General features: G+C 34.3%; 1 protein-coding gene across 4 annotated transcripts in view; it reads left to right on the top strand.

Annotated features, from left to right (window-relative positions):
* LOC117182072 (protein downstream neighbor of son homolog) overlaps positions 1-14,449 on the top strand; it is a 240,330-nt gene that overhangs the window by 25,882 nt on the left and 199,999 nt on the right. The window contains exon 2 of one of the 4 annotated variants that reach the window (XM_033375099.1): positions 11,394-11,442. The exons of the other annotated variants lie outside the window; for them this stretch is intronic. The gene's annotated coding sequence lies outside the window, so the exon portion shown is untranslated. The remainder of the gene's footprint in view (positions 1-11,393; positions 11,443-14,449) is intronic. 4 annotated transcript variants of the gene reach the window in all.

Here is a 14,449-nt window from a genome sequence, read left to right as displayed (position 1 = left end):
ATTTCATGTATGCTATCACTACTCAACTTATTTCACATAAATAACTCAAATATATTGATAAGGAAGTTATAATCCGCTCAAAATTGAATTCTTTCTATGGTGGGTACCTTGGTACCCTGGGTGTGTCCATGAAGAAGGTTTACGGAAAGTCGATTATTTTTGCAAATAAAACAAATCTTAAATGAACTATATGCACGACTCGCTTGCAATTGAACCAAATGAAGATGATGTGGACGTCCGAAGCGGAATTTTTTTTTTATTCCAGATACAGGCAAAAATGTATAGTGGTGGATACACGGGTATCCGGGTGTACACACAAGGGTTAATACTTTCTATTATTTAATTTTATTCTTGTAAATTTGTAATCACTGCAGAGGTTGAAATTTATAAAGGCCATAATTCAAATCTTTCCAACCAGTATCTACTAATTATTGGTGGTCCAATATCTCCAATTTTTATACAAATATAACAATTCTTTTTTATTGCTTAGTTCAAATCAGTAATTGTTTTAGCATACATTTTGGTCTCATTGTAGATCCGTCATAATATTTGAATTCTTTATCTACTTCTAAAATTGGGCAGTCTGGAAAATCCTTTTCTCGACAAGTTTCGTTTACTACAGCTATATGTAGCTATATGTATGTCGTAAATGTACGTATATCAACTTAAAATACTATTTTACAATATTAAATCTTAACTTTCAGTCTTCACCTTTTTACCTATAATGTCAACGAACTTGTTTACTAGTTTCTGATTTATCTACAGCATTTTTTTTGCTCAGTACATCTAACTAAATTCTTTTCTCTGAATTTAAAACAACTGATGTGACATGTCTTTTAGTCCTAAAATATTTGCACAATCAATTTGAAAATCTCCAGTCTTTAGCAAAGTACCTGGTTTCATTTCAACAATAACAATACCGAAAATTCTAGGTATTCCTATCTGTTTACGTCTTTGTTGATGATCTCGCCTCTGCTGCTTGTTCTGATGCCCTTGCATGCTGTGATGATCTTGATCGCGACAGATTCCTGTTTCTTCCATTTTTCAAATTTGATTGTACAATATTTCACACTTTTTCCATTTTTTAAACTGCATCGAATGGTTCCTATATGGATTTTTACTAGCTGAATATTTTCTTTCATATAATGTACAGAATTAGTAGGTTCTTCCTTAAATAGTATTTTTGCATTCTTATTCACGAGTGTAATGTAATCGCCCAAATTTTCGACCTCTGCTTTTTAACGGATATTTACGTTTCGGCACACAGAGTATAGAAATCATAACATATTGTCGGTGACTGTCTGTATGTATGCTTACCTTAATCTTGTAGCCACTATAACTTTTGAAGCATTAGACCAATCGAGTCAGCCTTTCATAAGCTTTTCAAGGCTCCCAAAATGAAGGTTAAGTTAACCAGATATTTCTAACCAAAATTAAAAATTTTAGAATTGCAAATTATCCAAGTGGAACTTTCAATTTCGATCAAAATTAGAAAATTTATACACTTTTGAAAATTTTCAAAAAATAGAGAAAAATATTGTTCTGATAGATTAGGAAATTTCATTCAAAACTTTCACTGGATGTCAAATATATTGGAAAACTATATTAGTTCAATTTTCCGATTAGACCAAAATAAAAAAATAAGTGGTTTTTTAAAATTTCAAACAAAATTTAATAGTTTTCGAAATTTTTGTCAACGTTTTTGGTACATTAAAAAAAATCTTGAAGACTATCCTTATGGCCTTACTAATTTGGATGAAAATTAAAAAAGTTCTATTTTTTCAACATTTCGAAAGTTTTCAAAAAAGGAAAAAAAAAACTTTTTCTGGAAGAGTTAGAATATCAATTCTAATTTCTACTGAATATAAAATATATTTCGAAACTATTCTCATGAAATTTTGTAATTAAACCAAAATAAAAAACAAGTTCGATCATTTTCTGAAACATGAAATTTTTCTTTTTAGGAGATCCGTAAGAAATTATTTTTAGTAGATTTAAACAAGATTGACAAATTATCTTCATAAATTTTATCATTTGGACACAGATGGAAAATATTCTAGATCATTTATTTAAAGTAGAGTTTTATTAGAACCGAAGTTTGAAAGAATGGAACCAAAGCCTACGGCTTAATGTATCTATTAAGTCAATTTAAAAAATGTTTTTTTTATCAACATTATATTGAAAAACATGACTTCTTATACGCTCTTAAATTTGGTCTACATCGTTTTATTTTTCAAGGAGAATTGGCTCTATAACCTAATTATCGAGCGCGAAGCGCGAGTTTCGCAATGAGAACGTAATCGTCGAAGCCGCAGGTGCTTTGAGAACCTTTTTTTAAATGTAAAAAAAATGTATTCCAATTTATGTATGTAATTTCTAAGAAGTTTAAACAACAGTTGTCTGTTTAAGTTAAAATATTTATGATACTTGAAGTATGTATGTATGGGGAATTCTCTGTAATCAATAAATTTGATGTGCTGCTTTCTCTTTTGTGGTTTATGGTAGGATTAAGATTAATTGACCATGAGATAAGCTTATTTGTGACTTAGAGTGTATAGGAACATTGTCATTGGAACGTAATGTTTGTCACAAAATTTGCGTGTCGCTTGTGTAGAGTTAACATTTTTTACTGTTAAACCAACAAAAACGTTTATAAGCGATTTTTCTTTAGAGACAGTTCAAGCTTAATCTTTAAGGAATAATTTAATTTCGTGCCAGTTTGCTAATTCCAGATATTAGCAAATTTATTTTTTATATAAATGAGAAAATGACTTCACACAAATAAAATTTCGCTGGTGTAACGGACACAGCTTTTTACAAAATTAGTTAAAATGAATGAAATACATTATAGACATCTCGTTTTCAATCATATGCATGAGCACATAAAAATCGACTAAAAAATTCTATGCACTTTCATGATGATATACGAAACATGATGGAGAATAAAAAAGGAGAAAGATAAGGTGAGAATATTAAAAAAAGAAATTAATTAAAATAAATGATTTAAATAATTAAATTAGTTTCATTGTTTCAAAAATACAGTGAATACCTTCAGATTTACACATTTTTGAAAACACGTATTAATAGTAAGTGGAAAGATGTAAATGGTAGTACTCAAGTCGCGATGGAGGTATCAGTAAATGATGTATATAATCTAATGATGCACAATTAAAAAGGATATCTCAAGAAGTAGTGCAAAAATATAAAATATGGAATCAGACACTATAACCCTAATAGCTACGCAGGAAGAATACAGACAGAAACTGAGTGAAGTTCGAGTTAAGTGCAGTGAATTACAAAAAGTAAATAATGATTTAGAAAAAATTCAGTAATCGCAGCTCTAAGTCTGCATCCTCACATCGAAGTTCGAAAAGCAACAAAAAAAGCAAACAAAATGATTTTTCACGCTCAGGAAATAACAAAAAGCCAAAGTAGAGTGAAAATATCCAAAGATTTCTCACCCCGAAAAATGTCCCCAACCTCGACTAAAGTTTCAACAAGAGTATTGGTCCAGACATTACGTCGAATTAATAAGTGGAATTTCCAAAAAAGTCCAACTTCCAATGTTTCTAATGCGAAGGTTTCGTTAAGGTGTCCCTTCTTAAATATCAAAAATTCTAGAACCGATCGATTGCCAGGCCGGGTTTTTTTTTGTTAAACAGTCCCAAAACTTACTTTTGGGTGGATGGATAATTCTCATTGCATTTTACAGTCAAATGTCCAACAGAAAAAGAAAGATGACAAAATTATGAAAAAATTGGGTTAATTCCCATTGTTGAGGAAAAAATAATCCATTATCTTCCATAGGTTCCGAGTTATAATAAAAAGAACAATGTTCTACCTATAATAGGTCATAACTCTAATAGCACAGAACGTTCCTGGAACTTTCCGCGGGAACTTTCGGAACGTTGTAGTGGAACGTTCCAGGAACTTTCCCTGGGCGTGTCAAATGTCCGGCACTTGGGAACGTTCCACTGGGACCTGAGAGGAACCTTTAATTATTGTTATTTTTAAAAACAATTATCTCGTGAACCGTAAGTGTTAGATAAAAATAGAGATGTAGTGGCGAGTGGTGGGAGGTGTTTACGGGATCAAATAAAAAATAAATTGTTATTCATCACTTGGATAAAAACATGATTTATTATTGAGCTTTTTAATTGAATAAATTACGTTCATCATTCATATGTTCAAAATTGTTTTCCATTTTTTTAAATGTAGACGCATTCGCACAACACTCAAGAGATCAAGTTTTGTACAAGATAAGTATTTTAGATTTCCAAGCTTGGTAAAATTATCTTGAATGACTGTAGTTTTATGACCTGCGGAGGGCGGCGATGATTCTAATTCGCAGTGATTTCTGTAAATTTTACATAATATTGCATCCAAATTTTTTCGCAATAAAAATAAGTATATAATTGATTAGTTGAAAATAATGGCATATCAAATTTAATTCAATAATCAACCAAGTTGTAAATAAATGATTGAATGGATTACTTTGTATGGAAATACTTACTTACACACCACCCAAGAGGTCGAGTTTTTGGCGAGTTTTTTTTTTCTAGTGGTATTCACGGGAGGCTTCATCCACTAACTTCTGTTAGTTTGTCTTTTTCCATTGTCTTTAATTCAAGCGCATACGCTTGGATGCGATTTCCTCTACATCTTCGCCCCTGTCTTCGTTAAGGTTCTTCTCATCCAACAATATAGAAGGTTCCTCATTCATGTCTATGTTTTCGTCATCCCTCTATTTCTGGCTGTAAGATGTTAGAATATGATTTGCCGCAGCAATTGGCACAGATGTCTGAGCAATGAAGCCTCATCTTCTTGCGTGTGCATCTTCCCGAACAGTCCTGAGTTCACTCGCAAGAAATAGTTTGCAGTAGATCTGCAGGTATGGGATCCATTTTCATGGTTATCGGCTGCAAACCGTTGGCGCTCCCCTTGAATCCCGAATCCTCTGAAGAATGTTGCTGTTTCCCTTCCAAAATTGGACTTGATAGCACAATGTTTGACTGTGGTATTTAGCAGTCTCTTCAGAAGGTGTTAGGCTAGCAAGGTTGAAAGTATTCCTCACGGAAGTTTTTTTGAAGCACATGTATCTGAATTATTCTGCCTCAAAAACAATTTTGTTTCAGTTGTACATGCTTTGGAGAATCTTCTGTCCAGACTGTTGTACGCAATCATGTTCAGGTTAATTGCTCAATAATTTGTCGGCAAGTTTACGAAGATTTGCATCTGAGCTCATTAAGTTCAACAATTTTCCCTTGCCTTTTCAGAAGAAAGCTGGTGTAGTGTACGATCGGCAAAATGCGTAAATGAACGTTATGTATTTCTTCAACATTAGATACTTAAAAATATTACTAGAATATAGTTTCTGAGAGGTGGCGCTATCTTCAACGTCTTGCAGTACAGAAAAGCTAATAGCAACAACTTTGCAAGTTAGAAGTTTGATTAACTGAACCTTGTTTTTCTCATTTGAGAGAAATTTCTCAATAGGCATGATTACTGACATTTATTCATTGAAAGGAACTTTTGGAACCATCTGTCTTCCCTTACGTCGTAGGTGTTCAGCATTTTTTATGCCTTTTTTTCCAGGAGTCTCAGGATAGTCCTCGAAGATGATGACACTTTGGATTTTAAATTCTCGCTTTAAATAGACCGTGTACATCAAGATAATGTCCGTAAATCTGCATTTTGTTGCCAGCTTATCCGATGAAGTAGGAAACCACCATCCATTCCATGAATATATTTTCCGAAGTGAACTTCATCCGTAACTGGCTTGAAAGAAGCATAGAATTTCGCTTTCAATAATTCCATGCCAACTTCTAAGACATTGTGGCAGTTAATTTTGTTGTTACCCGTAATACCAGTACTGATAAAAGTGATATTTGTACTTTGTTCAAAATGAGGATGGGACGTGAACCAATCACTAAATTTTTTTATGTCAGCATTATCTGCTCAAATTTGTGATGGTCTTGAATGTACGTGCTGGTCAGTTGTACCTTAAGATGTATCATAAAAATCTGAAATTGATTCTGCAATATCGAGGACAAGAGGCATTGTTAAAATCCACTTAGCGAGTACAGTCTCAGAAATCCCTGTGCCGTGGGTAAGTCCGACTGTACACTTGATCTGCCTCATTAGATACTGTTCGATTGTCATGTCCGATGAGATTTCACATCAAAATTTGTGGGACTGGCGAATGGTCAAAAATCCTTCTTCCATAATTTGCTGAAGCTCATTGTTTAAAGGATCATCTTTCGCTTTTTGTGTGAGGTTCAGTATCTCCTAAAGGTAAAGATGACCTGATTCGGCATATAAGAAATGTCCACTAGCATGGAAATATGGCATATTTCTCGGCATGGAATCCAGGAGCAGCTGCCAATCACCAGATCTTTTAGCCTGTATGAATTGCCTTACTATGGTTGCACGCGAGCGAGAGAAGTTTAGTTGGAAAAAAGACGTAAGGTTTTCAAACTTTTTTAACGACAAATACATTGAAGTATGGGTCACTTAGCTGAAGAATACAACACACTTTTTTCAATATTAAAAAATTGCCCTAAAAATCAAGTTAGTATATATTAAATAATTTGACAATCTGATACATTGATAAAATTTGATACACACTTATTATTTCGAACTTATCTACCGAAACGACGAGACAAGTTCTCATTTTTTATGCAAAGTTTTCACTCATTGAAAGCATATGACTCAACGATAGAGGAATAAGAATAAGAGAAGAAATAGATAACACTGTCACATTAGAATTCCATTGAAATGTAAACATGTGAAATTAAGAGTCTAACTGGTAAAGTCGATGTTAAATGAGTGAAACTAAAATAAAACAATAAGGTCAGTCTGTGGGTTGAGACTTATTCAAAAGTATTAAACTAAATGGAAGAGGGAAACTAAATTAAAAAAGGAAAAGCAAAGTCATTTTAAGATGAAAGTGGATGTTTTATTGCTAATGTTATTTACATAGTAAATTCGCGTCTTACTCTAGCCGAATGGGTATTGAGAGTTTTAGATTTGAGATATAATGCGGGGGGGAGGGTATCGCGTACCTTGGATTTGTAAAAATGCTACTGGGGGAAGCGAGTGGTCCAGTTGTGGGCACGGTGATGGAGAGGGGGTTTCGGGTGATTCACTCTCGACAGGTAATAGTCTACGAGCAGCGGGCAAACAGCTAAACTGCGCTTGTGCTATGAGTGTCGATAGAGACTTTTATTCTAAGTCGAATGACAAGTGAATGTCGAGATTCTGGATCAACGGATTGATCTCGGGCCTTTTTAGCGGCCGCCCTCTATGGTATTCCTGGACCGGAGGGACTTGAAGTTGTGGACTGACCACCGGACTTGGTTCGGACATTTTTCTTCGGTGTCCTCTGTTTCGTCGGTACACTCGAGAGATTAAGTGAGTCATGGGTCCGGTATGTAGTCTGGGTGCCTCACAAGGCAGTGGTGTGGGATTTTGGGGAAGAGGGTCCTCGTTTTTTCGATCTGGATATCAGGGGTATCAGTTTGGGGCCTAGAGTTGGTTGAGACCTGGATAGCAAGGGTATCCATTGGGGGCCTAGAGTTGGTTGAAACCTAGATATCAGGGGGGTATCCATTGGGGACCTAGAGTTTGTTGAGACCTGGATATCAGGGGTATCCATTGGGGGCCTCGATCGGGTCTACTTCGTAGACCTGTCCACTAATCCATTCTAGAATAGTGAAGGGTCTGTTGCACAGGAGTGCTAGAGCGGCATTAAAACCTTTTTGGGCATCCAAGAGTTGTTGGTTTCGGACAAAGAATTGGTCTCCGATTTCATATTTTCGCGCGGATTCTTTGGGGGCTTTTTTCGGCGCTTTTTTCTTTAGGTACTGGGCCTCATGTTGCCTCACTTTATAGATCCGGGTGTTCCTGGAACTTTCAGTGGGTGCGGGTGGTCTTGGGAAGGTCCATTCACCAGGACGTTTGAGATTAGCTCCGAAAAGAACTTCGCTGGGAGTAAGCCCAGTTGCAATGTTACGTCAAGTTCGGGTGTTATAAAGACTCTCGGGAATGTGAAGATCCCAGTCTTTGTGAGGCTACACGGTTAGGCGTAACCTCATACCCTTTATTAGATCTTAGTTGATCCGGGGTCTTTTTCAGGGCCGCCATCGACGAAGTTTTTCGCCGGACGGTCTTTGTCGAGAATCCGGATCAACGGATTGGGCTCGGACCTTTTCAGAGGCCGCCCGCTACATACTTTCTAAGCTGGAGGGACCTGCAAGAACATTTATGACAAATCTGTCTTGGCCCCTTGACGGTTAGAATAAACCAGATGAACTTGGGTGCCTAATGAGGCAGTGGGCTTTAACCTGATTGTAATGACGACTCTTGGGGCGATCTGGCCAGCATGGGTACCTATTGGGAATCGCAAGTCTATGGTAGCAGGAGTACCCATTGGGGTCTTGGTGGAAGGAGACGTTTTTGTCAGTAACATCGTGCTCAGCCAATATCTTATTCGGAATCGCCGTCGTCTGCCTGGTAGAAATGCGGCAATAATTTCTGACGGGAATATATTTGTACAACGATGAGGGGGCGATTTACCACTGGGAGTGAGCGTCATACAGAAGGTTGATTTATGATGTGGAGTTTATTCTTGATGGGGAAAGCAAAATATTTGAAGGGGGTGATTTCCTATAGGGCCTTGATTTTGTTAAAGAGGTGGATTTCCCACAGGGGGTTGGATATTTCCCACAGGTCCTTGTTTTTTTCCAAGGGGTCTTTTTTTCAGGGGTATCTAGGTTCACAACAGGGCTTAAAGTAGAGAATGCTGTTCGGGGAGAAGTCCATGCTCTTGAAAATATTTCCAGGGCTTAATTCCTGGTTGAGAGATCGACGGGGGTGTGTGAGGGATTCCCACATGTCGAAGTCGTTCATGTCGAAGTCCGTTGAATCATGGGCGCCACTGGCTGTTTATTCACTCCTAGAAGTGAGGAATTTTTTTCGTTAAGAGTAATGCATGCCCTGAGCAGAGGGGTACTGTTTATAAGTATGGTGGGTGGTCCAGTTGTGGGTACGGTGATGGAGAGGGTGTGTCAGACGGGAGCAATCAAGTGAGATCCAGGAGGGAAGTCCTTGATTTGGGGGTTGAGCGAAGAGGCCAGGGAGATGTACCTTGAGCCGAAGCCCGGGAGATCTGACTTCTGGGTCTCGTGGACAGTACTTTTATGGGCTTTGCTTCAGCAGCGGCACACCATTCACGACGTATCGAGTGATGGTTCATTAGCGAAAATCATTTTGGTGATGTTGCTGGGAGGGTGTTTCGCGCGATTGGTTCACTCTCCACAGGTAATAGTCTTCGAGCAGCGGGCAAACAGCTAAACTGCGCTTGCGCTATAAGTGTTAATAGAGACTTTAACATTTTTACGGGGCTGCGCGAAATGGAATTTATTGTAAGTCGAATGACAGGTGTACTTAGGATGCCCAGGCGACGAAAGAAAGAATCAGGGATGTTAGCTAAATATAAGTCATGGTTATAAATATTATTTACAACCATGAATATAATTTAGCGGACGTCAGCAATGTAGTTAATAAAATATGACAGTCAATTCCGAACAATGGTAATCATCTCAAAATGTTGAGACCAGAGTTTCCCTGATGGTCATTGCTGCCCTTCGCTGTCATAAAAATACAGTCACTCAAGATAATTTTACCAAGCTGTGAAATCTAAAATGATTATCTTGTGCAAACACTTGATCTCTTGAGTGTTGCACAGATGCGTGTATATTTAAAAAGAATGGAAAACAATTTTAAACTCATGAATGAAGAACGCAATTCATTCAATCAACTTACTTACGGCAAGATATTTTTATAACAAATTATTATAAAACTAATTTTTACAGCCTTACCGTTTTTCAACTTTTAAATTTTATATACGAACAGGTGCTCTCTCTTTGATACCTGAGAATCGAATTTTTTTTTGGAAAATGCCTTTATATATTTGAGAATCTTTGAAATACTGTAAAATTGTTGCATGAAAAAATGTAATTTTTGGATTTTCCATTATTTTTTATGCCGTGAAAATTAGAATTTTTTATTTTTCAAGAAAATTCAAAAAGTTGTTATAATAATCTTGTTGAGCATTTAAAGATCAAACTTTTTCTTCTCTTGCCTTTTTTCATATTGTCCGTTATTTGGCTGAAAAGGTTAATTTTCGTTGTTTTTTGGTATTTTGTAAATACTGTAACTCTGGTAATTTTTTTGTTTTATGCAAAAAGTCATTAGGATAAATTGTTCAACTTTTTGAATACTATAAACATCCGTACAGAAAATTTTTGAATTTTGAAAAAAGTGGTCGCAAAAATATTCAAAATGCGCTCACTTTTGGAATTTTATTTCCAAAATAACTGGCCAACAAACCTGACCTTCAGTTTAGGGCACTAAAAGAGTGTACCAGAGGCCAATCTGATCGAATGATTTTTTGAAAAGTTATCGTGCTCACGGATAGGCATACATACATACATACATACATACATACATACATACATACAGACATATTCGTAAAAATCTATTTTTCGGATTCAGGGGGTCTCAAAACGTGGACATTTGACAAAGAGTGGGGGGGGGGGGTCAAATTTTACACAAATCTAATACCTTCTCTGATGAGAATGTAAAAAGGCCAAAAAGTAATCATGAATATTGAACGCAAGATTTGTTTACAAATAATTATTTATTTATCACTGGCAAAAGATGTATTATATATGATAAATGCCTCTATGCAGGAAGAGTGCACTTTCTAAGGTCATATCTCGGGACCTACTGTGGCTAGGACTTTTTTTTAACTTACTCTAAATTGACACCTCTTTTATTTATTCTCTATATATATTGCCGTGGAATGCACAGGAAACGATAAATTTGCCAAAAAAACGAAATCTCCATTTTTATTCTAAAATACAACCAAAAAATTAATATTTGAAACCTTGCCACTCCCAAAATAATAGGTCTAAAGAGATTTTTTCTTAGATGTGCGCAGATTTTTGTAGACTGTTTCATTATCTGGCATCATTAACGTAAACTAGACACTATTTATTTTTAAAAAACTTACTTCACTTTTTTTGCCGTAAAAACAGGCAAAAATGGGCAACTTTGAGAGATTATAACGTATGACCTATTATAGATAGGACATAGTTATTTTTTTGTTTTCACAGAGATTTGAGTCTACTTTCAATTACCTGTGGAACACTTTCCCGTGCAATAATTAGGTGCGAAGATACACAGTATTTTTTGAAACTTAATATTTTTTCGCTGATAATCGAAAAAAGTGGGGATTTTTCAATATATTATAACTCTAAACCTATGGAAAATAGCGGATTAATTCTTCAACAACATATTTCATAAATTTGTCCTCTTTCTTTTTTCAGTTGGACATTTCGCTCCAAAACGCAATAGGAATTATCCGTTAACGCAAAAGTAAGTTTTAGAACTGTTAAAAAAAACCGGTTTGGGAATTGATCTGTTCGAGCATTTCGGATATATCGAAAGGGACACCCTAACGAAACTTTCTCATTGAAAACATTTAGAGTAGGATTTTTCAGGAACCAAACTACGTAGATGCGTGGAGTATATCGGATTCCCAAGATACAACGTTATGAGTAAATATAATCTCCGGAAATGTGCACGGTCGTGATAACAGTCAATATCTTCAACATCACGTTAAATTTAATGACATACTATGTCTCTCGGAAACGTAGATTACAAGTGGACCTTTCGAAAACAGTAATTGGTATGGAAGACTTTATAATTATGAGCAGCCCGGCAGTTCAAGAAGCGTCCAGGGTACGAAGAATAACCATATAGTAGGCGACATTAATCGTTTAACCAACATTATCATTACGGGGTACAAGAAAATAAAACGTAATCGGAAAGCAATAATAATAATCAAAGATCTTGTCTATTCAAACCCCCAATCAAGTTTTAAAGAATTTTTAGGTACTATAAAAAAACTTCTCAAAACACTATCTACCGCTGGGCCTAATGATTTGTTAATTTTAGGGGGTTATTTGAAATGAAGAGTGAGCCAGTTGAATTGAGTAAGTGATGAAGTACAAAAAAAAATAGTATTTTGCTCAACGCTAAAGATTTGTGGGATAGTACGTGTAATACGGGGGTAAATTGCAATTTGAATGTATGAAAGACAATGGCTTTATACAAATTAATAACGGAACAATAAATGATACTCCAGCACAAAAGAAATAACCAGATCTGATCGTTTGCTTGTTTTAGTGTCTTTGAAGGAAAAGATATACATATATAAAATCTATAAAATCTTCAGAGCTACCATAAATGAGAGAATTGTTCGTATAATCGGATTCGTGTGTTAAGAGATGTATGAACAACGCTGCTCGAAGAAAGGCGTAGCAGGATGTCCACTCAAAAAAGTGGGGTTTCCCATGCATTTTACACGGGAAACTTCAAGTCAAAACCGGCACCTGTTCAAATAAAAAAAAAGATGGAATCTCTATTTTCGGATTTGGAAGGAAATGGGGTGATCGTTGCCCTCTAAAAAAAGAATTTTTGAGCCACATTCTTAAAGTTTAATTCAATAAAATACATAAATTTTTAACCTGATAGTTAAATTTTCAACCAAGAAGATACGTTTTTTACCAAGAAGACGCATTTTCAAGAAATTACATAAATTTTTAACTAAATAGTCTAAACAATAGATGTGTTGCTAGTCCACATTTTATTTGATTAATTGTTAGTTTATATTTTGTCGTTTCGAACCATTTTTACTTTAATTGTTTATTTTTCCAAATGAATAAGATCAATCTTTTACCAAAAATGGAGTAGTAAAATTTTCAATAAAAAAAAAACGAATTTTGTTAGAAATTGTTGAATTTTCAAAACAAAAAGAGGTATTTTCTGCAAAAAGTTGAATTTTCAACAAAACAGTTAAATTTTCAGTTAAAAAGAATTAATCTTTAACAACAAAAAATGAAAATCAACTAAAATTATGAATCTTAAAACCAAAAAATTAATTTTTAAGAAAGTAGAAAGTGAATTTTTAACCTTAAAAGATGAATTTTATACGAAAAATGTGATAGTTGACATTTTAGCAAAAAAGAATTTAATTTAAAAAAAAATTTATATCTAACCAACAAATACGAGTTTTCAACAAAATACTTAATCCTCAACTAAAGGAGATTAATTTTCGACCAAATAGTTGCATTTTTAACTAAAAAAATAGTTTTTCTACTACAAATGGCGAATTTTTAACAAAATACATACATTTTCAACCAAATAGTTCAAATGTCTACCAAACTGTTGAATTTTCGAGCCGAAAGTACGGATTTTGTACAAAAGAGGAGGAGATTCAACCCGAGAAGATAAATATTTTTTATTTAAGATACGAAATGAAATCTGCTTTCATATGAATCATTAAATGCCTTAAAACCAGAGTATGAAAGAATTCATAAATCAAAAATCAGACTTACAAAACTTCCCCCTTTCCGGCTCATTAGAGACATTTTTGTAACAAAGACAAAAGAGGGAGAAAAGGGCAAGATTGAACCAAAAACCAATTGCTCACTCTTCTCTTATTCTTTCTCCGTCTTTTTTATGCTACTCGGGGACCAACATGTTTCAAAGCCAATTTAGGCTTCTTCATCAGGGATTATTTATGGGAAACTACAGGTATGAATAATAGAACGTATGCTATTAAAATTAATATAATACCTGAAAATAAAACAATGAACATTTGTAGAAAAAATCATTCAATTTAAATTCTCCTTTGATTAGTGAAAATTGAAAAACCTATTTTGGAAAATGTAATAATCTGGATGCATTAGTTTAAAATCAACCACAAATCAATATTAAACAAAAAAGTGCATTTTTAATCAATCAGTTAAATTTGCAATATAAATAAGTAATTTTCATTTAAAAAATTTAATTTTTAACCAAAAAAAGAAATAAATTTTTAACTAAAACTATGAATTTTTAAGCAAAAAATTAACTTTTAAGAAAGCAGTTAAAGTTTTAACTGAAAATGATTAATTTTCCACGAAAAATGTATTAGTTGATATTTAAAGAAAAGAAGAATTTACTTTAAGACAAATAAGAGTTGGATTTAACAAAAAAATAAACAAATTTTCAGCAATATATATGAATCCTTGACTAAAACAGATTATTTTCAACCAAACAGTTGCATTTTTAAGCGAAAGAAATTGATTTTCTACCAAAAAAGGTGAATTTTCAACAAAGTACAAAAATTTATAGCCAAATAGTTCAACTCTCTACCGAACTGTTGAATTTTCGAGTCGAAAATATGAATTGTTTACAAAAACGTTCAGTTTTCAACAAAAATTTAATTTTCAACCGAAAAAGATTAATGTTTAACCAGATAGTTGTATTTTTAACCAAAAAAGATAAAATTTCTTCAGAAAGAGATGAGTTTTTAAACCAAAAATATGAATATTTA

This window comes from Belonocnema kinseyi, chromosome 10, assembly GCF_010883055.1.
Source record: "Belonocnema kinseyi isolate 2016_QV_RU_SX_M_011 chromosome 10, B_treatae_v1, whole genome shotgun sequence".
Classification (NCBI taxonomy): Eukaryota; Metazoa; Arthropoda; class Insecta; order Hymenoptera; family Cynipidae; genus Belonocnema; species Belonocnema kinseyi.
The sequence above is the reverse complement of the archived record's forward strand: the minus strand, read 5'-3'. Positions and strand labels throughout refer to the sequence as shown.